This window comes from Topomyia yanbarensis, unplaced genomic scaffold (assembly GCF_030247195.1).
Source record: "Topomyia yanbarensis strain Yona2022 unplaced genomic scaffold, ASM3024719v1 HiC_scaffold_69, whole genome shotgun sequence".
NCBI lineage: Eukaryota > Metazoa > Arthropoda > Insecta > Diptera > Culicidae > Topomyia > Topomyia yanbarensis.
In genome coordinates this window covers 54,182-79,062 of record NW_026683924.1, presented here as the reverse complement: position 1 = coordinate 79,062, position 24,881 = coordinate 54,182, and positions in this window count along the sequence as shown.

Here is a 24,881-nt window from a genome sequence, read left to right as displayed (position 1 = left end):
CGTGCCGTCTGTGGACTGACGGTATGCTTTTTATGGATTACTCCCTTGGGAGTTTTCCAAAAGCTGCCGCCAGTTCCCAACAGCAACGCCACGGACTTTGGTCCGAATAAGAAAACAATGAACATTTCCCCGTCTTCCTTATTTTTATTGTGGAGGACCAACTCTGCCGCGGGAAGCTTCTTCATCAGCTTCATGCAGTTATTTTGAGTAACACTCACGCAGTGTGGTAAACAAACACGCGCGCGAAATATTTGCTCCGGCCCCGGTGACGACTACGGTTGGGTGGAATTCTCCACTAAAAATACACAAATCCACTATCCGTGCCGTTTTCCCGGGCTCCGGTCGCATCTAAATACAATTTTTGCCGTGTTCGGCAACATAAAAAAAATCTATCCCAAACAAATTTCCTCTATTCTCTGGGGACACTTCTATTACGCGACTATTACTTCGGAGCCGACCGTAAACGAAATTAAAAACGCAAAAAAAAACAATTTGCGAACGCCGATTTCGCAAACTGTTTTGTTTTTATTTACATTTTGTGTTGATTCATTCATCATGTCGATGCATCATCAATTTTTGACATTTTCTCCGATGTTCGCACCAAGGCTCTGCATCATGCAGGTGTAGCCCAATTCGAATCAGGATGGTGTGCGTGTTAGAGGGATGTGGGTTAAAAAGCGCCTCGCGTCGTCGAATTCTAATCGAATAATAAACTTATTTCGCATAATTTTGGGTTTATGGTTAAACCTGGGATGGTTGGTTTAATTCCGAAGGAAATCATTTTGATTTGTTTAAATTATGCGAAAGACATTCTTTGGTCCCTCTCAAATGTTTCATTTGCCATATACGAAGCGTTTTGAGACGAAAAGGGACGAATATACAAACATTTTGTCCGGAATGTCTATGAGGGGGAGAAACGATGACGTGTTAAGCGGTATTGTATGTGTTTTTTTACAATGGAGAATACATTTACGTACTAGCCCAGTACACGTGCTATTAGTAGATGCCAAGCTACCACACGGGGTGTACTGGGGGTGTTTTTTACAATGGAGAAGACATTTACGTCCTAGCCCAGTACACGTGCTATTGGTAGGTGTCCAAGCTACCACACGGGGTGTACTGGGGGCGTGTCGGGCTCGAATGGTGACGCAGCCATTAATACCGACTAAACTCCATTGGGCTCCGCCATCGTTCATCCCAGGAACTACCTCTCGGTATTACTTCTGGGGGGATGGCTGTACTTGATGTACTCATTCACACTCGCTCACGCGTTCATACGTCCTGTATGAGGCTTACTTGGGTGCTCTCTTTATCGCACCTTGATTCACTCTCAAACACTCCACATGAGGCTGACTTTTGTGCTCACCTTTTTCATTCCTTGCGAGCCTGACTTGTGTGCTCGCCTTTTTCATTCCTTGCTAGGCTTACTTTTGTGCTCGCCTCTACCATACCATGCGAGGCTGACTTGGATGCTCACCCTATCATCTGGTTCACTCTCGATCGTGCCACTCTATTATACCCCTGTCAATCCCGCTGGCATCCCATGTGGGACATTTTTCTTAGGCCCCACTTCTGACGTACCATGCGAGACTGACTTGGATGCTCACCCTTTCACTCCTCTGCCACGCCACGAGGTATAGATAGCTAAGTCCCAACATACTACGCTACGATCCTCCCATGTTGGCATGAGGCATTCCACTTATACGCCTATACACTCGCTCTTCTGCCTTTCTTCGGGGTGGCTGGGTTTACCCCTTACGCGGTTGCCAGTCGCTGCGCCAAACCTGCCTCAGCTTGAACAGACCATGTACGTCTAGCTCTGAGGCAGGCTGATCGTAGAGCTGCAATCTCGGCACTCCACCAGTATACTGGCAGGGTTTTTCTCGTCGCACGCGCGTGATAGAACGGCTACCAGCGCATCTCCGCTTAGACTGTCGGTGTTGGCCTCCAGTCACAGCCGCGGCCCTGTCCAGTCACAGCCGCGGCCCTGCCCTGAAAGCTTCGCTGTCGAAGTCATTGGACTTCCACCCGCGTACCTGACCCGCGTATCTCCCGCCCTCGGATGCTGCACACCATAGTTGATCCTAAAGCAGATTGCTAACTGATCGCTATGGGTGTAGCTTTCGTCTACCCTCCATTCCATGTCCGGAACCAGACTCGGGCTGGTAAATGTTACGTCAATCCATTCCTCCACCCCGTTTCTACGGAATGTGCTAACGGAGCCATTATTAGCTATCACAGTATCGAATTTCGCAAGCGCCTCCATTAGCGCTTGGCCGCTGCTATTTGTACAGCGGCTGCCCCACTCTACTGCCCAAGCGTTAAAGTCTCCCGCTATGACTACCGGTTTCCGGCCCACTAGGTCTGACGGGCCACCTTGGTGGAGCGTAGCAGCTACAATAGAAGACACCATTGATCTTGGCAATCGCAACATCCTCGGCGGAGGAGTGTATTAGCTCTTGAACCGGGAACCGTCCCGTTGTACAGATTGCCACCATCCCAGACCCGTCCGACACCCAATTGCCGTTGGTGGCAGGGATGTTGTACGGGTCGGATAGGAGGGCGACATCTGTCCTCAAATCCGAGACCGACTGCCACAACAGCTGTTGAGCTGCTGCACAATGGTTAAGATTTAGCTGTGTGACGTTCACGGCTTCTTCTTATTTGCCTCACCGAAGGGACACGAAGGTTCGCCCATAGCATGATTACGGGCTTGTTTCTTAGCGGTGCAGATAAGGCATTTATGCGCCTTAGTGCACCCCCGCTCTTTATGCCCCTCTTCGCCGCAGCGACGACATTATTTGCTCCTGTCTGTATTCTTACATTCGTACGACTTATGGCCTGACTCAAGTCACCGCTAGCACCTATCCGCTGAAGGCGGCTGGGGTATGCTAATTGGGTATACTGACCAGCCTATCTTCAGTTTACCTATCACAGTAACCTTTTTTGCATCTGCCTTCAGTAGCCTAAGGTAGGCTACTTGCGTGCCGGAGGGTCTTCCTCTCAAGCGCACAGAGGCCTGCTCAATTGTCACGTCGCATTGTTCCTTGACGGCTGCGACGACATCGTCTGCGGTCGTGAACTCGTCCAGATGAACTCGTCCAGATGCTTACACTGGAGTCATTTCCGCCCCTAACGACCTCACCTGGGCGCCTTCACTCAGGACCTCTTGGGCCAAGGCCTTATAGACTGCACTGGATTGTGCGCCTCGCTTCAACACCAGAAGCATTTCACCTGTATTGGTGCGTCTCTCGCTGCGCACGTCTTGCCCGAATGCCGAGAGGCTTTCGGCCGCCCTCATCGCCCGACTTTAGGACGTCGGCATATTTGTCCTTGTCGGTCTTTAACCACAAGGCCTCGCTTCTGTCCTTGGGCTTCTTCGTGGGCCGCGGTGCATCCGGTGTCGGTGTCGGCTTCTTCTTGGTGACCGGCGTCCAGGGGTTCACGCCCCCTGCATCGTTTGCGCCGAGTTGCTGGTGCCTTCTTTCTGCCCGGCGGGGTCATTTGCGCCCCGGTTTACCTCGACGCGTTACGCGCCGTATGGTGTTGTTTTTTGCACCCTCGCCTGGTGACTTCCTAGGGCGCTTCGCGTTCGACGTCGTTTTGCGCTTGCCCTTGCCCTTCGAGGGGAACTCAGCCGCCGCTTCGAGCGACTTGGCTGCTCCATAGAAGGGGTAGGGGAGGGCCCTTATCGGGGTACCTGTGTCGCCCTTCTCTCTTCCCTTCCTCTTGGAGGCCACTGTCTGGGTGCTTCTGTCGGACTTTTCTGCACACTCCACCCTCTTGGCGTAAGCCTGCTGTTCCTGTCTTGCGACACGAACAGCCTTCCGGAGCACCAGCAGGCTCTGTTTCAGCTCCTTGCTGATATTTTGCTTCGCGTTAGTGAGCTCGATTATAGTATCGAGCTGCTCCACCACTTTACGTATCGCGGATAGTGGCCCGTCTAGCGCGTTGGTAGGGCTATTTTCTACCACTGCTGGGGGGTCACTGGTGCTGTCGGATACAGCCCTCGTCGCTCCACTACTCTCCCCACTGGGGGGAGACCCCATCAAACCACCTGTAGCAAAGGGGTTCGGCACCTCTGTTTGTTTGTTTTTGTTTTTCACGTCGCTCATTGATCCCACGAGTCGCGCGAGAAAGAAAGGTCCGCCACGCCAGAGCTCCGCAGTAACGTGGTAGGGGGCGCTTACTGTGGGGGTTGCCCAGGTACCCCACAGGCTCCGTTAACGATCGAGCATCTTTTTCTCCCCCTCGATCACTCATCCCTCGGCACGGTCGCTTCACGCCTTGGAATTAGGGTTATGACCTATTCTGCTTTGGGTGGTGACCGCGGCGCAGATCATCACAACCATCCTCCTTTACCAAGGCTTTCGACCTGTAGCTCTGGTTCTCAATAGTTCCAAGTACGTAGGTTATTACAGACATGCTACTATTGAGATCCGCCGTTCACTAGCGGAGTCAATACCGAATTTAGGAGTGTGGAATCGAACAGAGTGAATGAATGTTCGTGTGAGTGATCAGATAAGATTGTTAGGGGTTAATTCGAAGTGTTTATCGTAATGTGAAATTATCAAGTAGGCCAGTGATTGAGGTTGAATGAATGGGATAATTGCATGAATGTCTTTGGATTGAAACCCCAGCACACGCGAATAGTACTGGTACCGTTGGGACACAAAAGACATATCTGGACACTCGATGAAAAGAACAATGTAATGCCGACAACCGTTCCCCTGCAAGTTGAAATATTGAAAATTGTCAATGTCACTTGCAGAATTTTGGGAATTTCGAGTTGTGACCGATCTTGTTTTCGGATTGGATTTAGGGTTCAACCCATAGCCGAATGATGACGATGGCTGATAGCATCTCGCTTCGCGTATGCTGTCAGTATTATCAGACCAAACACAGGCAAACATTTCACCGATGAGGACATCCGGTCGATTAGTTTTTTGATGAATGATTTATAAATTGCAGAAGAAATGATTAGGTGTAGTTAGTTTCCTTTTTGTTTATTTATTTATTTTATTTCGTTTATTATTGTATCGGTGTTAGGTGTTGTTGCCAATTTTTCTGCACCCGGTGTGGGCGAGATTGAAACCCGCCAGGGTATCAGTTTAGCACTGGGTGGAAATATACCTATTCGTGCGTACTCTCTCCGTAGAGTATATTGTTTACGTTAAAGTTATGCTCACCGCTGTTCGGTACCGTTCACTTTTTCTTGTAATTTTTTGTATAGTTTCGCGTTTGTGAACGGTTTTGTGCGTGCAGATAGGTGTAGTAATTTTTGTTTGACAATTGTGAGTTAATAACATAAGGTTTAGTTAGGTAACCGCTCTTCTCTCGCTGTAAAAGTGGTGTGACTATACTGTGCCATAGCGATGACAGCTATGCGGCGGTACGTTTTTTTGGTGTTTGCAAATCCAAGTAATGTTGATCCCATTTGAATATGTATTACATGATTCGAACATCATAGGGTTGCAAGTTTATATGGGAATTTGCTGTATGAGCACACTCTTCAACCCGTAACTCCAGAACCCGAGGTCCGATCAACTAAAAATAAATAGCATCTTTTGGGAGCGTTAAACCGTCCGTTTGAAACTAAGTTTGTGTAAATCGGTTCAGCCATCTTTGAGAAAATTGAGTGACATCATTCAACACACACATACACACACATACATTTGCCGATCTCGACGATCTGAATCGAATGGTATATGACACTTGGCCCTCCGGGTCGTCGCATACGGACACACAACATCGAACCACAGCTGACCTAAAGAACCACAGTCTTGAATTGTTCGGTAGCATCGAACAATTACTTAATGACGTAAAACAGTCAATGCAAGTCGTCCATAAAAAGAACGAAAGCATATGCAGTAAACTAGGTCAGCATTTTCATTCTTGTGAGAATTGGTTACAAAATTAGATCGAAACCATCAGCATATCGACTAAAATAATATCGGCCAATATGAATCATAAAATTGATGAAAAGTTATCACACCTCGAGAACGAACTGCTTTCCACTAAATATTGTGATCCGAACCCTCTTGCCAATTCCGACCTATTGGAGAAATTGAAGGAAGAAGTGAAAGCTATTTCCATTGCAATCTCCAACATGACAACACCAGAAAATGGTATGAATCAATCAAAATCACTGGCTGAAGAATTAGCGGAAAAATAACACGCTACAGTAATCCAGCAGAAAATAGATCATACGTTTCCAGGCTGGCGATTTTTGGGTGATAAATGGCAATGGAAACAGGATTGGACAAAATATGACGTCAAACAATGCATTCGACGACTTCAGGAAAAGCTGCTGATAAGGCAAAACGCAACCGAAAACGTCGTAAGCAGTCAAGTCAACGTGACAACGATCGCGCTAACAATCATCATCATAACGACAGTGGTAAGACGTCAGACAAATTACTGCTTGCCACGGCGAAAAAACAATTTTCCGTTCCTCCCACAACCACCGAACATCCGATTGCACCAGCAGTAAAACCAAATTTCATAAACTTTAAAAAAGGCGACACCATCAACCCATATCGTTCAGATAACAAAAACATTCAACCCAAATAAATGGAAGTGACACCTACCGGTGGCGAAAATAGTTTAAACACATTGGCAACCACATCTCAACATTCGAACACGTACAGCCAATTTGAACTGGACCCCTTGTGCCCTCCCATCGTACGCCTCACGTCACAATCAACGAATGGCGACGGTCGCTTTTTTTAAAGGCTAGACTTGCTCAAACTGATGATCTTATTCTCAGATGATTGATTTGCGCTGATCAAAAAACATGTTTATTGTTTTTAATTGCTTCGGAATGGCAAGACTCATTTCACAGAAGATATTTTTCGTATAGGGCACCTTCTTTTATTTCGAAATCTAGGCCAATCAATAGGAAATCAATAACTGCTAAGTGGTGCGACTTTTGTCGACTTGAATAGATGGTAAATGTATGAAACCCTATTAACAACAGTAAATCAAAGCGAGAATGGCAGTAAATCCGAGCAGGTTAATCACATTTCCTCTCTTGCTTTTCTGAAAATTGGTTTCGACCTTTATGTCGTTTGCCTACTATTCTCTAATGCATATCAAGGCTCCTTGCTTTCCTGTAAACTATGGAGTTTTGCTGAATTTTCCGATCACCAATAATTACAAATCGCCCTATTTGAAGCAGTTCACCAAGTCAAAAACTAAATCGCTGTTCGTTCTTTTATAGATAAGTGAATAATGGAAATCAATCAGAATGTCGCTAATAAAACATTAACTTATAGAATTATTATGATGATGGCCCCACCTCATTCCCACACAAAGGTGTTATCTCAACGATTTATCTAGAAGGAAAATTAATATAATTAAACGTTATCTTGCAGACCGATATTTTGAACCAGATCCCCCTGCAGAGTTAACATATTTGTCATAAAAAATTGTATGGTACCGAAAATACCGGTACTGGCTTTTGTTCAGTACCGGTATTACGGTACCAAAAATGGGTAGGTATTCCCGGGTATCGGTACCGGTATTACCGGTACCACAACCCTATTCGCGAACCAAAAATAGTGAACATTGTACGCCTATAACTGACATATATGAAGAACCAACACCCATCTATTTGCGTGGAAGGAATGACGCCGACCAGTATCAAAATGACGCTCGCATCCGAAGGACTACCCACAGCTCCTGACCATCTCCTATGCATTTTCTTCGAAGTCTATCAGGAATATGGGCTAAACCCAGACGAAGCAGCAGCAGATCTCGACTATGCAAAATTTTTATCAAGCGAAAGAACCAGGCGCCTTCAACAACTCCGCGAAGGTACGCATAAATTTGGAACGTCGAGTTTTAGGAAGTAACGACGCCCTCTATAGAGGAAGAAAATATAACTGTAAGTAATTTAAATACTCCAAAACCTTCATCGCATCCACAACAGAATTCGACTGAAATTTTAGTCTATTGCCAAAATTTTAATCGAATGAAAAGCCCAGCCAAAATGAAAGTAATCCAACAAAAAATAATTTCATCTTCTTTCAATATAATTCTCGGAACAGAAGGTACCTGGGATTAAAGCGTTAGAAGCGAAGAAATTTTTGGAAATCAATTTAATGTATTTCGGCATGACCGAAATTTGTCTCTTTTTCAGAAAAAGTCTGGAGGAGGAGTAATTATAGCCATAAACGCAGACTTTCCTTCAGAAGAAATAGAAACCATGAAGCATATAGAATTTGAACATATATGGACGAAAGCAGTAATATCAGGAGAAGTGCACATATTCTCCTCTGTGTACTTTCCACCTGAAAATACTCACAAAAATCATTTGAACTATTTTTTCAAACTGTAGAATTTGTCATGTCAAACACGGAACCTGAAGTAAAACTGTATATTTATGGCGACTTTAATCAACGTAACACCAACTTCATCGTAGACATTGAAAACTTACTCCCATTCGTAGGCGAAAATGAAACACTTCAATACTTCTTTCACAAAATATCAGAATTTGGCCTGCACCAAATCAAGCATGTAAAAAAATAGACAAAATTCATATTTACACTTCTTATTCACAAACTGGACTGAAAACTTCTGTCTTAATGCATCTTTAACTCCATTATGGAAAAATAAAGTATTTCACACAGCAATCGAATATTCTTTCATCAAAACTCTTCCCCGAACGACTTGGAGTATGAGGAAGTGCCGGAATACCATAAAACCGACTTCGAAGAAGTCAAACGTATTGAGTATAGTAGGAAATGTCAACGAAGCAGTGAATTAAATTAAATTCTATTTAATTGTAACGAATTTAATCTCTAAAACAGTTCCAGTAAAAAAAAGAACAAGAACTCATGGCGGCCACAGCCTGTGTGGTTCAACCAATATCTGAAATATTTAAAAAATAGGAAACAAAATGCGCATAAAATTTACAAGAAAGAACGTAGCATTACAAATCGGCAAAACTTTTTGGATATTTGCTCCCAACTCTACATAGGCATTAACACTGCACATGAAGAATATAATCGTGAAATCGAGAATGAAATCAAGACCTGTCCAATGAATTTCTTTAATTAAGTGAAAACGAAATTGAGAAGTAGCAACTTTCCGTCCCAAATGCATTTTGACGGACATGTAAGGAATAACAATACTGAAATTTGCAATTTATTTGGAAAATTCTTTTAAGAAGTCTATACTTCATATTCCGAAACAGATCGCGACCGCGACTACTTTTCATTTATACCTGAATTTTCAAATGACATATCCGTCCACGAATGAATGAATGTGAATATTGGTCGGCTTTTCGGCCATCTATGGGAGCTGTCCATCAATGTCAGCTTCTTTCTCCGAACAGCCTAGATAAGCCGTGTAGTGTCGGTAGTGGTTGTTTCAACCGGCTAAGAATTACACTACGGACTACCTGTTCCGGTGGTAACACCAAACAGGGAACCCCAATTCCATAGTGTCATGCGACCCGTGCTATAGGTAAAATTGTTGAGGGGGTTTAAAATATTCTCAAAGGCGAACGGAGCCTGCGAAAAGCAGGGCGAACTCCCCAGTAACTGGCTGTGGTCCACTAGGAGGTTGATAACTCTATTATCTTTCTCTGGACAAAACCAGCTTAGAGGCCGTGAAGTATGTCAACCAAGAATTGATCCACTGGGTTCCTGTTTCCATGTCGTTTGCTGTACAACAAGTGCTGATGATGAAATGTGTATGTAGTGCTGTAATCGAATATGGTTAGAGTAGCACAAATTAATCTTCAGCATAAACGTACAGCAACTATGAATCTATTTCGCCTTGTGCAGGAAGGGAAAGCTTCCATAGCTTTGGTTCAAGAACCGTATTTCCATAAAGGAAACTTCTATGTTGGAAAGCTACCTAACCCCGTCTTCGTAGCTTTTAACAAAAATGGCATGACAAATCCACATGAAATGCCTCGTGCATGTATACTTGCGAAAAGTGCAATTGACGCTTGTCTTATATCGGACCTCACAACTCGTGATATTTGTACTGTCATGGTAAATATGACTGTTGACAACATAAACAAGAAATACGTCTATTGTTCGGCATATTTGCCGCATAATGAACCATCACCTTCTGATGATTTCAAAAGGGTTGTATCATACTGTGGCAGAAATGGGTTTCCTCTCATAATCGGCAGTGATGCAAATTCCCACCACATAATTTGGGGCAGCTCTGATATCAATTTGAGAGGCACCGAATTGATGGAATACTTAAGTAGTACAAATCTGCACATTCTTAATGCAGGAAACCGCCCAACTTTTGCACGAGCTGGCAGAGAAGAGGTGTTAGATGTAACTCTCTGCTCTGACAGTATTACGCATGAGTTGACAAACTGGCTCGTACCAAACGAGCTCGAACCGTCGTTATCTGATCATAAGTACATCGTCTTTGATCATTTAAACGTCTCGCTAGATATCGTCATCTATCGTAATCCCAAATCTATGAACTGGGACCTCTACGAAGAGGGCTTGGCGACTAGGTTTCATGGGTATCTTCCGACGATTGAATCTCCAAGTGATTTGGATGAGGTCGTGGATAAAACAAACTCACTCATAGTAGCAGCATACCAAGAGGCTTGTCCGCTTCGAGTTATGCGTGCTTCTAGAGGAACACCTTGGTGGAATACCGAACTTGTTCGACTGAAAAAGTTATGTAGGAGAGCTTGGAATCGCAGACGCAGGGACGGGTCGGAGGCATTTAAGTTGGCTCGAAAAGCATACAGAAATGCCCTTCAATCCCCTGAGCGAAGTGGTTGGAAAAGCCTCTGCACAATTGTCTGAAGTCGCAACGAGACTAGTAGATTAAATAAGTTACTTTCGAAATCGAAAGACTTTCATGTCAGTTCCATTAGAACTGTTAATGGTGAATACCCGTCTGACGAAGATGTAGTACTCAACTGTCTTTTTGACACACACTTTCCAGGTTGTACGGAGCCATCACTGACGACTGCCCCTGAGTTCTTTTCAGGCAGTTCTGATTCTTGGGCATTTGCTCGTAGAATTGTGACAACCGAAACGATCAAATGGGCGATTGAAAGTTTTGCTCCGTATAAGTCTCCATGAAAGGACGGAATTATTCCAGTTCTACTACAAAAAGGATATGAACACTTCAAGCATATTTTGAAAATGGTTCTTACTTGCAGTCTTGCAACAGGATACATTCCATTAGCGTGGCGGGAAACTTATGAGGAGGCAAAGAGCTTTAGACCGATCAGTCTGACCTCCTTCCTTCTCAAATCAGAGGAACGTTTAATCGACCACTACATTCGGGATGGTAGCTTGGGCGAGCACCCGCTGCATGCAATGCAACATGCATATCAGCGGGGGAAGTCTACTACCACCCTGTTACACAATGTTGTCTACAACATTGAAAAAGCTTTTTCACAAAAGCAATCAAGTTTAGGAGTTTTTCTCGATATTGAAGGTGCTTTTGACAACATGTCTATCGAATCCATTTTGAAAGCAGCATGAGATCATGGAGTACCTTCATATATCACGAACTGGATACACGCAATGCTTAGCAACCGACATCTGTGCTCATCGTTAAGACAAGTAGAGATGAGGAAACTGAGTGTCTGCGGATGTCCTCAAGGTGATGTGCTGTCACCACTTCTATAGAACCTTGTCGCCGATAGCTTGTTGAGAAAACTAAATGAGCTTGGGTTTCCGACGTATGGTTTCGCCGATGATTATCATATAATGATCACCGGTATTTGCATTAACACACTTTTTGATTTGATGCAACAAGCCCTTTGTGTTGTTGAGCGGTGGTGTCTTCATGTTGGACTATCAGTTAATCCAAATAAAACCTCAATGGTGCTTTTCACGCAACGAAGGATTACAACCGGAGCTCGTCCATTGCAGTTTTTTTGACTCTGAAATTATTGTCGAAGATCAAGTTAAGTACGTTGGGGTAATTCTCGACTCAAAATTTAATTGGACAGCTCACATCGATTTCAGGATCAAAAAAGCCAAAGGCCATGCAGGCCAATGTAGACGGGCTTTCGGCAAATCTTGGGGACTCAAACCCAAGTACATTCAGTGGATCTACACAACAATTGTTAGACCAATACTGGCATACGGGTGCCTTGTTTGGTGGCAGAAGGGAGAAGTCATGACAATCCAATCAAAGTTAAACCATCTTCAGAGGATGGTCTTGAATGCGATGACTGGTGCGTTCTCGACAACACCTACTGCTGCTCACGAGGCACTCTTGAACTTAAAACCACTACATGTGTTTCTGAAACAAGAAGCACTTTCTTGTGCATACCGTCTTAAGGTTACTGGGCTCTGGAACAGTAACCCAATAGATCGTGTAACTAGCCACACAAGACTGTGGCCCCAAATGGTTACTTGGGATGAATATACACTTGCTCTCAGTGACCTTACAATCACATGTAGTTTTCCTTCTAAAACTTTCATTGTGAGAATTCCTCTTCGTGAGGAATGGCTGTCTGGCTGGATGGAGCGACAACTTGAAGAATACGTAGTTTGTTATACGGACGGTTCTTTGTTGGAGGGCCGAGCCGGTGCTGGTGTCTATTGTCATGAGATGAGATTAAACCAATTTCATTCGCTTGGTAGATACTGTACCGTATTCCAAGCAGAAATCTTTGCGATTCTGTGTGGCGTACAATCCGCACTTCAACAGGGAATTGGCGGTAAAAGAATCTATTTTTGCTCTGACAGTCAGGCTGCCCTGAAAGCACTTAGTTCGGCAGATTCGAGATCGAAATTAGTAATCGCATGTCGAACTCAAATCGAAGAACTTATCGTTTCAAATGCTATCTACCTTCTATGGGTACCCGTTCATTCCGGTATTACTGGAAATGAATGGGCGGACGAATTGGCTAGAGCTGGCGCTGCGACTGATTTCATTGGTCCAGAACCAGTTCTATCACTGTCAATAAATTGGATAAAGCACAAGATTCGCTCTTGGGCTGCATTCGAACATGCCAACCATTGGCGTAGCTTGCAAACTTGCGTTCAAACAAAGGCTTTTCTGCCGGATGTGAGTCCGAAAATGTCAAGAAATTTGTTGCATTTTTCCAAGCACAACTGCAGTATTCTGGTCAGGGCACTGACTGGACAATTATCACATGGCTCAATTATATGACTCAATTATCACATGGCTACTATTCAGCGCGCTGAGTATTATTCATGTGATCTTTGTGAATCCGATTACGGAACATCATATCATTTGATATGCAATTGCCCTGTATTAATGCAATTGCGCATCCGGATTTTTGGTTCTCCATACATAGATGAACCTATGTACAGAGAGCTGAAATTTAAGGATATGCTTTTGTTCCTAACCCAGTGTGGTAAAGAGCTATAGTTTTTTAGCCGTATTTGAATGACAATATCTCTTCGGGGGTGTTGTCGTTCTGTTATCTCAATATCCCCTCGGGGGTGTTGATATATCCGCTCACTGTTTGAGTAGAGGTTCTAAATCCCTCCGGGGGTTGGAAGTTTTATTTCTGCTGTTGTAGCACCTGCAGATCGTTCAGCATCACTCCGGGGGTGCAGAATGCTCTGTTTTAATTGTTCTGTGTCGTTGTTTTCCTTACCCCTAACCTTACAACTTCCCTAATCCTTCCCATCAGGAGAATGATGAAAAGACGATTCTTGGCAAGGCACAAATCTCCGATCAACATGGGGAACGTGCCATTTGAGCCAGACGCTACTGATTCCTGATTCCTATACTTCATATTCCGAAACAGATCGCGACCGCGACTACTTTTCATTTATACCTGAATTTTCAAATGACATATCCGTCCACGAACTATCTGAACACGAAATTACCACTGCACTAAAAAACTTAGACGCATCAAACGGACCAGGACCGGCTGGATAGCACCAATATTTTTAAAAAATCTAGCAGAAGAACTTGCTCTACCAATACTACATATTTTCAAATGTCACTGAAAAATGGAAAATTCCCAGAAATATGGAAATCATACTTTTTAGTGGTAATTTTTAAATCAGGCGCTAAATCGGACATCCGAAACCATCGTGGGATTGCCATTACATCATGCATTCCAAAATTATTCGAAAAACTAATAAATTACAAAATATTTCAGCAAATCAAAAATCAAATAACAAGCAAGCAACATGGCTTTTATAAAGGCCGCTCAACAAAATCAAACCTTTCAGAATTTGTAACATTTACTGTAAATGCAATGGAAACCATGTGGAAACACACTACACAGACTTTAGCAAAGCATTCGATCGTATTGACATACCTTTAATACTCTTCAAACTGCAAAAATATGGCATAGAAAATATACTATTGAAATGGCTCGAATCATATTTAACGAAACGTCAACAAACAGTTCGCTTTCAGAATATACTCTCGGAACCAATTTCTGTCACCTCTGGTGTACCCTAGGTTTCCCACTTAGGCCCTTTTATTTTTATTTTGTACGGAAATGACATTACCTTTATACTCAAACATCTTAAAGTGCTTAGACCGGCAACAATTTTGACTTTTTTTTCGGAACACTTTTAAATCAAACGGTAATTGGCTTCACATTCCATTTGTCAAATATGAGCTTTTTCTGAAAACTCTTGTTCATCCACAAGAGTCTTTATGTTTGTATGTGAAAATATTTGAAAAATAGGCAAAAGAAACAATAAATTCATTAAAAAATGTCAGTGTCATCTTGTGCATTCCGCAAACTGCAGATATATAGCTTAAGGTGTAAGGATCAGCATTGCTGAAGACTGCAAGTTGATCCAATTTCGCAGTAAAAAGATATTGTCATATAAAGTTATGTGTTGCCTCTCTTTCTCGCACATGCTTAGTATAGGCCAATTCGAAAAAATCGGTTGGTCTTCAAAGTTCAATAACTTTGTTGGAGAACTTCCAATTACTATGTAAATTTCAACAAAGCTGTTATAAAACAAGCTGTGTAACTAGAGGTTTTGAGGTATGCAGAGTTATTGTGGATTGTTCTATTTGATTTGAAGTTTTTGTTTCCGAGTTTCCATATATATTACTATAGAAACTTGAAACCTCTTGTGGGTGAACTAGAGCTATCGGATAAAGCTCATATTTTGCGTATGATTTTTGCATCCAATTACCTTTTGAATTAGCAGTGTTCTGCAAAAAGTCAAAATTGTTGCCGGTCTAGCTTATATATTCAGATGACTTGAAACTTTTCATGGAAATAAGAAATGTAAAGGACACTGAAATATTCCAAAACGAAATCAATCTATTCCACACGTGGTGTAGCAAAAGTCTACTCCAACTTAACGTAAAGAAATGCAACTCAATAACCTTCAGCAGAAAAATTTCAAATGTTCCCATAGACATAAACTTAGGCAGCCAACTTGTAGAAAAATGCAAAATTGTACGAGATTTAGGCGTAATCTTAGACTCCAAGCTCACATTTGTGGAACATTGTAATACAATAATAAATAAAGCAAATAGTGTGCTGGGCTCTATTAAGCGTTTCACCTACAATTTTGAAGACCCTTACACAATAAAATCATTATACAATACATATGTCAGGCCAATTTTGGAATATTGCAGCATAGTATGGAACCTATACACTGTCCTGTACGAAGAACGCATCGAATCAGTCCAAAAACAATTTATTTTGTACGCACTTCGAAAACCAAACTGGACGACATTTCCTCTTCCATCGTATAAAGCACGTTGCAGGTTCATAAATATACAAACACTCAAAGAACGCCGCCGAATTTGCCGTGCTTTGCTTTATCAACGACATTATTTCTCAACATGTACCTAGCCAACAACTAAGAACTCGTAATTTATTCCAAGAACTCTTTTAGGACAAACTATGCTAAAAATAGCCCCATCAATAGAATGATGCGTCATTATAGTGAAAATTGTGCAATAATTGACCTTTCTATGTCTAGAAAACAAATTAAATATGGACTTAACCGTAGAAATAATGCATAGTATAAAATGGGAGCTAATTGGCTCACGAAACAAACATCGTTACTGAGAAAACTTCCGCTCCCAGAGAACACTCAATCAGAGTAAGATAGCCGAATAATATACGAGTATTTGTATTTACTTATTTATTCAATAGACTTGTACAGTCTTATTGAAAACTTAAAACTAATTAACATTCGAATTTTGGGATAAACAATATTGCAACAGAAAAACTTAATTACAACAAAATTATTTACAAACAAAATTTTAATAGCAAAACACAATCAGCAAGAACACATTTTAATACTGAAGAATTTTGACAACATTAACTTGATATTGGCTTAAGATGTTGGAGTGCCATCAGAAGTATCCTGGTGGGACAAAGTAGACGGTTGGCATCCCTGGTCGATCATTGCAAAGATCCCGAAATTCTCTAAATCGCACTCCGTACGACCAAGTACTTGACGAGAGAGCGCTTTTTTCAAGCTTGCATCTAGGTCTACCTTGAATGAGACGTAATACAGCGTAGCAACATCCTGCCTACTCGGAACAAGCTTTTTCACTTCTACAGAACCATTCACGTTTAAGCCATCACTAACAAGTACCGAAACTTCATGCTCGGTGACGTCGCTTTTTATGTTTTAAAGATATACCTTATTCTTGTTTACGACGAATGCGAGATTCGACGGAGTTTTGCAACTGAGCTTTCGTTGCATTGTCAGGGTAAATACAGATTTGTTTATTCAACAAACTCACTCATTATAGCATTCAATGTCTCGACACTTTGCTTCAGACATTCAATTCACTATAGCGCTGTTTCTCTCGCATATCATAGGTGGCTTTTATCAAACTGACTGTATTGCGAAATTTTATGCTCTCCAGCAGGTCACGGCAGTCATTACACATCCAAATAACATTTGAGCCATTGCAGGCAGATAATTCCTTTTCCGTTAGGCCGAACCCATCACAGAAGCCTTCTCAAACTGCTGGCTCAGATTCACCCAGAATCGTTTTACACTTTCCACACGGTTTATCCACTCAGGGGCGGCGAAACACTTTACGCCCAAGTGGGTAGAAAGCATAGGGTGAGGGGTCCATTAGTGAGGATTGTTTCTCTTTTCGCAATGCACACGCTTACATTACATTCACATTAAATCACGTTCGTTTATGCAAATGGAATTGTGGTACATCGATGTTTTCAAATGTGTGTAGTGCGAGATACATGCGTTGCGCATCTAAATTTTTTGAAATGGTTCAATATTTCGAGTGTGTAATTACCCACTCGGTTATTTTCGAGTGGGTAGTACTACCCATACTACCCACGCTTTCCGCCGGCCCTGTATCCACTAACTGATTCATGACGAGGTAGTAGTATTATCAACACAATAAGACGGAACAATTGATTTCGGCAGCGAGTGATGTAATCGAATTATTTCGAACAGTTTTGCGAAGTAGCAAATTATTGCAGTCAAAATGACAGTAGAGGTCAGTGCTACGAAATTTCAAAATCAGTTATCTATTTCTGCTTGCATTTACCGAAACCGACAAGATTCAACGCCATTCCATTCATTCATTTTCCAGCTGACTGATATTTCATGCTGAATCGAATGTTTGAGTGCAGAGGAAATAAAAAGAGTAGTAGATCTCAATAAAGCGGGGAGCTAAGTGGCTCAAGGAAGCGGGTATATGTGTCGAGAGAAATTCCTCCGTCGGGGAACTCTCAATGAGAGAAAGGGACTATCCGAATAGATCGTGATAATGCCGGGAGTTGAATGACTCACGGAAACAGAAGCTAAATGGCTTGTGGAATCAGCATCTATACGGCTGACTGGGACGACAGCTAAACGGCGATGTAATAGATGGGGTACAAGAAGCATAAGAAGAGTCGCGAGTTAAATCAAACCTCAAAGGTCGAGCCATTTCATGGACCAAACGAGGCTCCGAGATACAGCAGAAGAAAGGTGGGACTAAAGCACAACGCCCCCCCCACCTTGATGCAGTTCCGTGGAGAAGAAGGGTGAAAAAGAGAGTGTTTTTAATGGTTGGGCACGAAAGTGAATCTTGAGTCCAACACAGTGCCAATACACTACAGGCCAGGCTTTTGAAGCTTTTAACACTTAATTTAAAAACACGCACACATATTATATTGTCTGAACTCGACGAACTGAGTCAGGTGCTCGTTTAGAAAGTCGGAATTCCGAGCGAACTCATAATCTTTCTATATTTGAAAGGCACAAAACACCGTAGTATATTGAAAATGGACTTTTCATCAATGATGGATGAAGTCGATTGGCCATCAAACGTAACCGTTCCCTACGCATTTTGGTCGAAAATGAAATGCCCAGAGGATGTTCGATTCGCATTTGCACGCTGAAATACAACTAAAACTACTGTGAGAAAAATACGAAAACCATTCATAAGGCTCAATGAAAAAGTAAATTTTGAACAGTGTATTTATCGGCTTGCCGTTTTTCTTTATGCATTTATGTACTTTCCAAAACAGGTTTCCTGGATAGGTATTGAGCTGTTTTTGAACTTACGTTTTTATGTTTATTAGTTCAACATTCATTTGCTTTCCCGCCGTAAATAATGGGGATATTCCCTAATAAAAAATCAAACAGTTTATATGATTTCACAAGAAAACATATTTGGCGTAAAGTAGCCTTCCTTCCGGATCAGAATTCAAGCTTAATTATAACAGATAGAAATTTTGGTAGTGCAGTGTTATAAATTTTGTCTCGTTAGTAGTTAAAATATCAAAGAATGATAACAAGTAACAACGCGATATATCTTTGCATTTTTTGTCGTGTGTTTCTGATCGGGTTTGGGGGCACTTTATGCCAATTTTTAGTTCTTCATATCTCACAATTAACCTTGATTTTCCAAAAGTTCTTACTGTCTTTGAAGATACTTCTACCATAGTAAAAAATAAAGCACCGCAGTATATTGGAAAGGGATATTAAATATTGGGCATGGATTGAAATTGAATATGAAATTTTCATCAATGATGAATGAACTCGACTGGCTATCAAACGTAACCCTGAAACACAACTAAAACTATGTTACTATGTTTTATTTGCCGCAAGTTTCTACTGTATCGATTTTTTTGGCTATTTTCGGCAAATTTGAGACTAAGAGAAATGAAACCAATGAAATTGAAAGACGAATAGGTATTCTAGAGCAAATCAGTTATAAACTTAGAACGCAAAACTAGGACTATGCAGGCTCTGTTTCTAGGTCACCCTCACCGGAAATCCTGCTAAAGTCATCGGCAGATGCCATTTCACACCCGTGTATAATGAAATGAGGACTAAACCCAGTGAAGGAATGAACGGTAGTATTTAGGATGCGCTCCACATCGGTGATGTGGATATCCCAGTTGCGCTGCTCGGTTCGAGCATATGCCCGGATTGCGGTGTTTATCGAGCGATTTGTTCGCTCCACTGGGTTAGCCTGCGAATGATAGCGGGAGTTCAACCAATGTTTGACGTTGGTTTCTTTTATGAATTGACTGAACTCCTTCGAGGTGAAAGTGGAGGCATTGTCGCTTAGCAGCATTTCCGGGTTACCATGGCGATTGAACCACTGTTCGCGCAGTATCGTACAGAGTGACGTACTAGCGATTTTGCGAACTGGGGTTAACATTACGTACTTGCTGAAGATGTCTAGAACGACAAGCAAGTGTTGATTGCCAGATTTGCTTTTTGGAAGAGGACCAATATAATCCACAGAAACCATTCGCCATGGTGCATTAGTCGCACGCGACTAACCCATTTCGGGCTGAACTGGGACGAACTTTGATTTCCTTGCACGTCCCGCATTCTCGAATAAACTTTCGTATTTCCGATCCTATACGAGGCCAGTAATATCGCAACTGCACTTCGTGGATCGTTTTATCCTATCCCACGTGAAGCAAATTCTCGTGGGTACGTTGGATCAAATCTTGACGGAACTCGGGTGCTGGGACGAGTTTCCAACTGAACCGCGAGTCGCACGGAACAACTTTCGAGTTTACATACTTGAAAAGTTTATCATTTTCTACTCTGAAGTCTGCATAATCGTCAGGATTTTGGATAACTTTGGACTTCATGGAACAGTACCAGTCTGAGGTGGACAAAGCTGAAACGGCTGCTACGGCCCGGGATAACGCATCTGGAACGACATTGTCCTTGGCTTTCCGGTGCTCAATAGACATGTCGTAAAGTTGTAATTCTAAACTCCAACGACTCAAACGTGAACTGGTTTTCCATTTAGTCTTCAGTATCCATGTAATCGCTGACGAATCAGTGACCAGTCGAAAATGATAACCTTCCAAGTAATCTCGGAAGTGTTCAACCGCCATTATTACCGCCAGACCTTCCTTTTCAGTTGCATAATAGTTCCTTTGGGGATAGGTCAGTTTGCGCGAAAAGTATGCAACTACTTTCTCACCCTCGGGATACTCCTGCTCCAGAACAGCAGCGACTGCTACGTCACTAGCGTCTGTCTGAAGGATGAACTCTTTGGAGAAATCTGGTGGGACCAAAACTGGAGGAGTGTCTAGAAGTTCCTTAATTTTAAGGAACGCGAGTTCTGCCTCGGAGTTCCAAACGAAGCTCTTGGTTTTCGTTTTGAGCAGATCGGTCAAGGGAGCAGTGACCTCACTGAACCGATCAATGAAGCGGCGGTAATAATCGCACATACCGAGGAAACGACGAAGTTTCGTCACGGTAACCGGTCTCTCGTAGTCGAGAATCGGCTGAATTTTGTCAGGGTTGACCTTGAGACCGTCCCGATTCAACAAATAACCAAGAAACTTTAGTTCAGGGACTCCAAAGCGGGATTTTTCCAAATTGATGGTTAGGTTGGCTCTTGCTAGACAATCGGCCACTGCTTTGAGCAACTGTATGTGATGCTCGAACGTTTCGCTTACTACGATTGTGTCATCTAGGTAGACGAAAACATAAGGTTCCCATTTACCTCGTCCTAGAACCTGGTCCATCAGTCGCGCCAGAGTAGCGGGGCTGTTGACGAGACCAAATGGTAGACGAGTAAATTGGAACATACCGCTGCCGGGAACACTGAAAGCGGTATATTTGCGACTATCCTTGGCTAGGGGTACCTGGAGAAAGGCCTCCTGCAAGTCTATGGTAGGCAGGTACTTCGCCTTGGGTAAGCCGCCCAATATTCGCCCAGGGTGGGGCAGAGGGTATGCATCCCGTACAGTACGCTCATTGAGAGGCCTAGCGTCTAGACAAAGGCGAATAGAGTCGTCTGGTTTCGTGACCGCCACAATATTAAGCGACCAATCCGAATCAGACTCCTCGATAATTCCCATAAACCGCCATCGGTCAATTTCTTCCCAGACCTTTGACCGGGGCTTTGGGCTCATGTGATAAGGATATCGGCAAACGGGTGCCGCACCTTGGAATTCATCTTTGATGAGAATCCTGTGCTCTGTGAATGAGGTTGGGCTTAGCTGTCCGGGTTCTACTGCCTTGAAACACTTCTTTACTTCTTCTACGCGCGCTAACTGTTCCGAAGTGAGTATCGACTCACGCGGTACTTCATCTTCTTCATCGTCTTCTGATTCCTGACCTGAGTTCAACAGAGCACAGTTTTGTATCTCAGGAGAAATCCCAAAGGCGCGCCAAAAGTCCATACCTAGAATGGAGTTGACGGTCAGATGCTCTACTACAAGAGTGCATAGGACCGTTGTCAAATTTTGAAAAGTATACGGAAGATACGCTTGTCCAATGATTGGTTAGGTTTGACCATTTGCAGACCGTAGTTCGAATGGTCGTTCCAAACTTTTCAAGGAACTTTTCGAAAACTTTCGGTATAGCTTTTTAGTCATAATCGTGGCGTTACTACCACTGCCGAGCAAGGCTTTGAAGGATTTGCCGTACACTGCGACAATTGCAAATGGACGGTTATCGAACGGGACGATGGTTGCGACAGACAACGAATTATCATAGTCCTCATCACGAGCCGGTCAAAAACTGTCATAAATCTGTGGATGAATTATTAGTTGTTCTTTGAAGCGCTGCTTTACTGCCAACTGCGACTTCAGTTGGTTCTGATCCCGTTTTTAGGCAGTAAGGGCAACGGGAAACATCAAAACCTATAAACGCACACACGATACAGAAGACCCGTTTTGGTTTCCGGCATTCCTCATATTCGTGTCCTTTGTCTCCACAATTGTAGCAGACGCCGAGCACGGGAGGACGATGCCTTTCCACCAAATACTTCAGACATATTACAGGTTTCTGCAGTGGTTCTATGGGTTTTTGATGGTTTCCCTCGAGATTATTTCCATCCTGATTCCCTTGCTGTTTTTTCTGGTTGTCAGGAGGCTTGCTTGAATCAAGATCTGCTGGTTAGGCGTTCTTGTTCCAAAACGTTTTGGATTTTGCGTTGCCGTTATTCTGTCCACCTCCCTATTGGTTTTGTTTATTTTGTTTTTGTTTGTTTTGTGGATGATTTTCAGAATGAGCAGCAGCTTCCCGAGAAGAACCGAAAACTTTCTGATAAATCGGCGTCTTGGAGGCGTCGATCGATTTACCAAGACTCATCAATTCTGAGAGCGTGTTCAATGGCCTTAGAATTAACATTTGTTTATAATCGGCTTTTAGGTTCCGCTTCAGCACATCGAGCTTTTCGCTCGGTGCCATTAGAACCGTCATAGCATGAAATATTTTTTCCATTTCCAGGAAATATTCCTGGAAAGATTCGTTACGCATCTGCCGGCGCTGGAGAGTCTTCATCTTGAGCTTAGCATCTAGTTCAGGATGTACAAAATTTACCTTGAGCTCGCATACGAGATGGTTCCAGTTAAACAACCGGTTTTGCGCACGCATAGCCTGATACCAGGTCAAAGCATTGACAGTGAACAAATGCATCGCAGTATTGAAAAGTTCGTCTTCGCACATTTGTTCATACGCAGCATAAGTCGCTACGGTGTCCAAGAATTAATTTAGTCCCGTTCCTTCATCAGTTCTAGCATACTTCCGAATTTTCCAATCAGCGACGCGTTGCGGGTTTCGCGAGTAATTCCTTGGGGCTGCCATCGATCCGTTTCCCGCGTTGGTAGATATTGAAAAGTTCGGATAGGATGGTCCAGCCCGCTGTCCGGTCCATTCAGGAACGTGAGGCTGGTTCTGAGTTTGGTACGGGGCTGTGAATCCGGTATTCTGTTTCGGTTTCTCGATTGGAAGTGATGGACATATATTTTGTTGACCCGAGAATCCTCCCTTCAACACGAATTGATCGGGACTGGGCGCCAGTGTTGGGCGAGGAATCTCTGGTGTATCACATGACTCGGGTACGTCAATCAAACGCAAATCTTCCAGATCGGTCTGCAGATCCATCTCGGGAGCGCTTTCCTTCTGATGTACTAGTGCCCGAAGTTCATTCACGGATTCACGAAGTGAGACAACTTCTTGAACCGTCTTTCTCAAAACTGACGAAATTGTTATTAGTGAAGCAATCCACCCATTACCGTCCCAGTAGCTTTTGAACAAGCATCAGACCCCTGAGACGCTAGGGGTTTATTATCGTCGGATTGCTGTCGTAATTGTCGAATCTCGTCCCTCATCTCGCACAAGACACGCAACAGGTCGTCTCCTACGAGCTGTTTGAAAAGAGATCCTTCGTTATCGGAAGTATTGGATCCCTGTGGAATTGCAGGTACGTCTGTACTCAGCAAATCTCCCAAAATTTCTCCATTCTCCCCTTCTTGGTTGTCGGGAGGAAGTGCTGCCTGTTCGTCATTAAAACGACTGTCATAAACTGCTAGAACTTCCTCCAGCAACCCCGAAATTTCCTGGTTGACCTCTCCTGCCGCATAATTTCGGATAACCTGGAGCCTAGACCCCAAATGAAGCAACCTTGTTCGGTAAATCTCCTTGTTTGGGCACCGGTACTGGAGATCTTCCTTGATTGTTAGTAATTTACCAAAGCAGATCTCCTTTTCTTCACCCACGTCACCCCGGAAATTGCGAACAAATTCCCTCCGAGACGACCGCTCATGCGACAAAATTCCCCGAAGACGCCGCTGCCGCTGGACACCCGAAAGATCCGAATCAGGAGAGATAACAATGCTTCGAGATAGCAACTCAAAATCCAGCTCATCGAAATGCAAATGATCGACGCGCATGAACACACACGCTTGGTTGAATTTCTCCAACGCCATCATAACTTGCGCTATATTGGAAGAAATCACCAAGACACAAAGCATGTAAGTACTGACACAGTATCAAATTCAATTTTTCGCCCACTAACGATTCCCTTAAAATTTCAGGAAATCGAGCTGCTCCAAAAATGTCTCAAATCGGATTGAGAATTCAAGGCAATTGGCCACCGCAACCGAATAAATGACAACAACTTTCCAACTACTCGTCCGGCAGACCAAACAGAAACAACGCAATCCACAAATTCGGACAAAAAAGGGAAAATACAAAAAATAAAAAAAAATGTATGAAAAAATATAAATAAACAATACGACCGCGGAAAAATATTGCGGAAGAAACCTCACCACTGTTCTACGAAAATCCTCGATTTAGTAGAAGCACCCCACACTCCGGAAAAAAAAATATTTTCCAAAATAGGAAAATATTGTTTTGCAATGTGTTTTGCGCTGTGCGCCAAATGCTCACTACTCGGGTTCTTGTTTGCCCGACAGACACTTCTTACCAGGGCGGGCGATTTCGAATCAAATAATAAAGTTTTATTTCGCATAATTTTGGGTTTGTGGTTAAACCTGGGATGGTTGGTTTGATTCCAGCGGGAATCATTTCGATATTTTTAAATTATGCGAAAGACATTCTTTGGTCCCTCTCAAACGTTTCTTTTCCAATGTACGAAGCGTTTTGAGGCGAAAAGGGACGAATATACAAATTTTTTGTCCGGAATGTCTGTGAGTGGGAGAAACGATGACGTGTTAAGCGGTATTGTATGTGTGCATGTATGAGTGTGGAATCGAA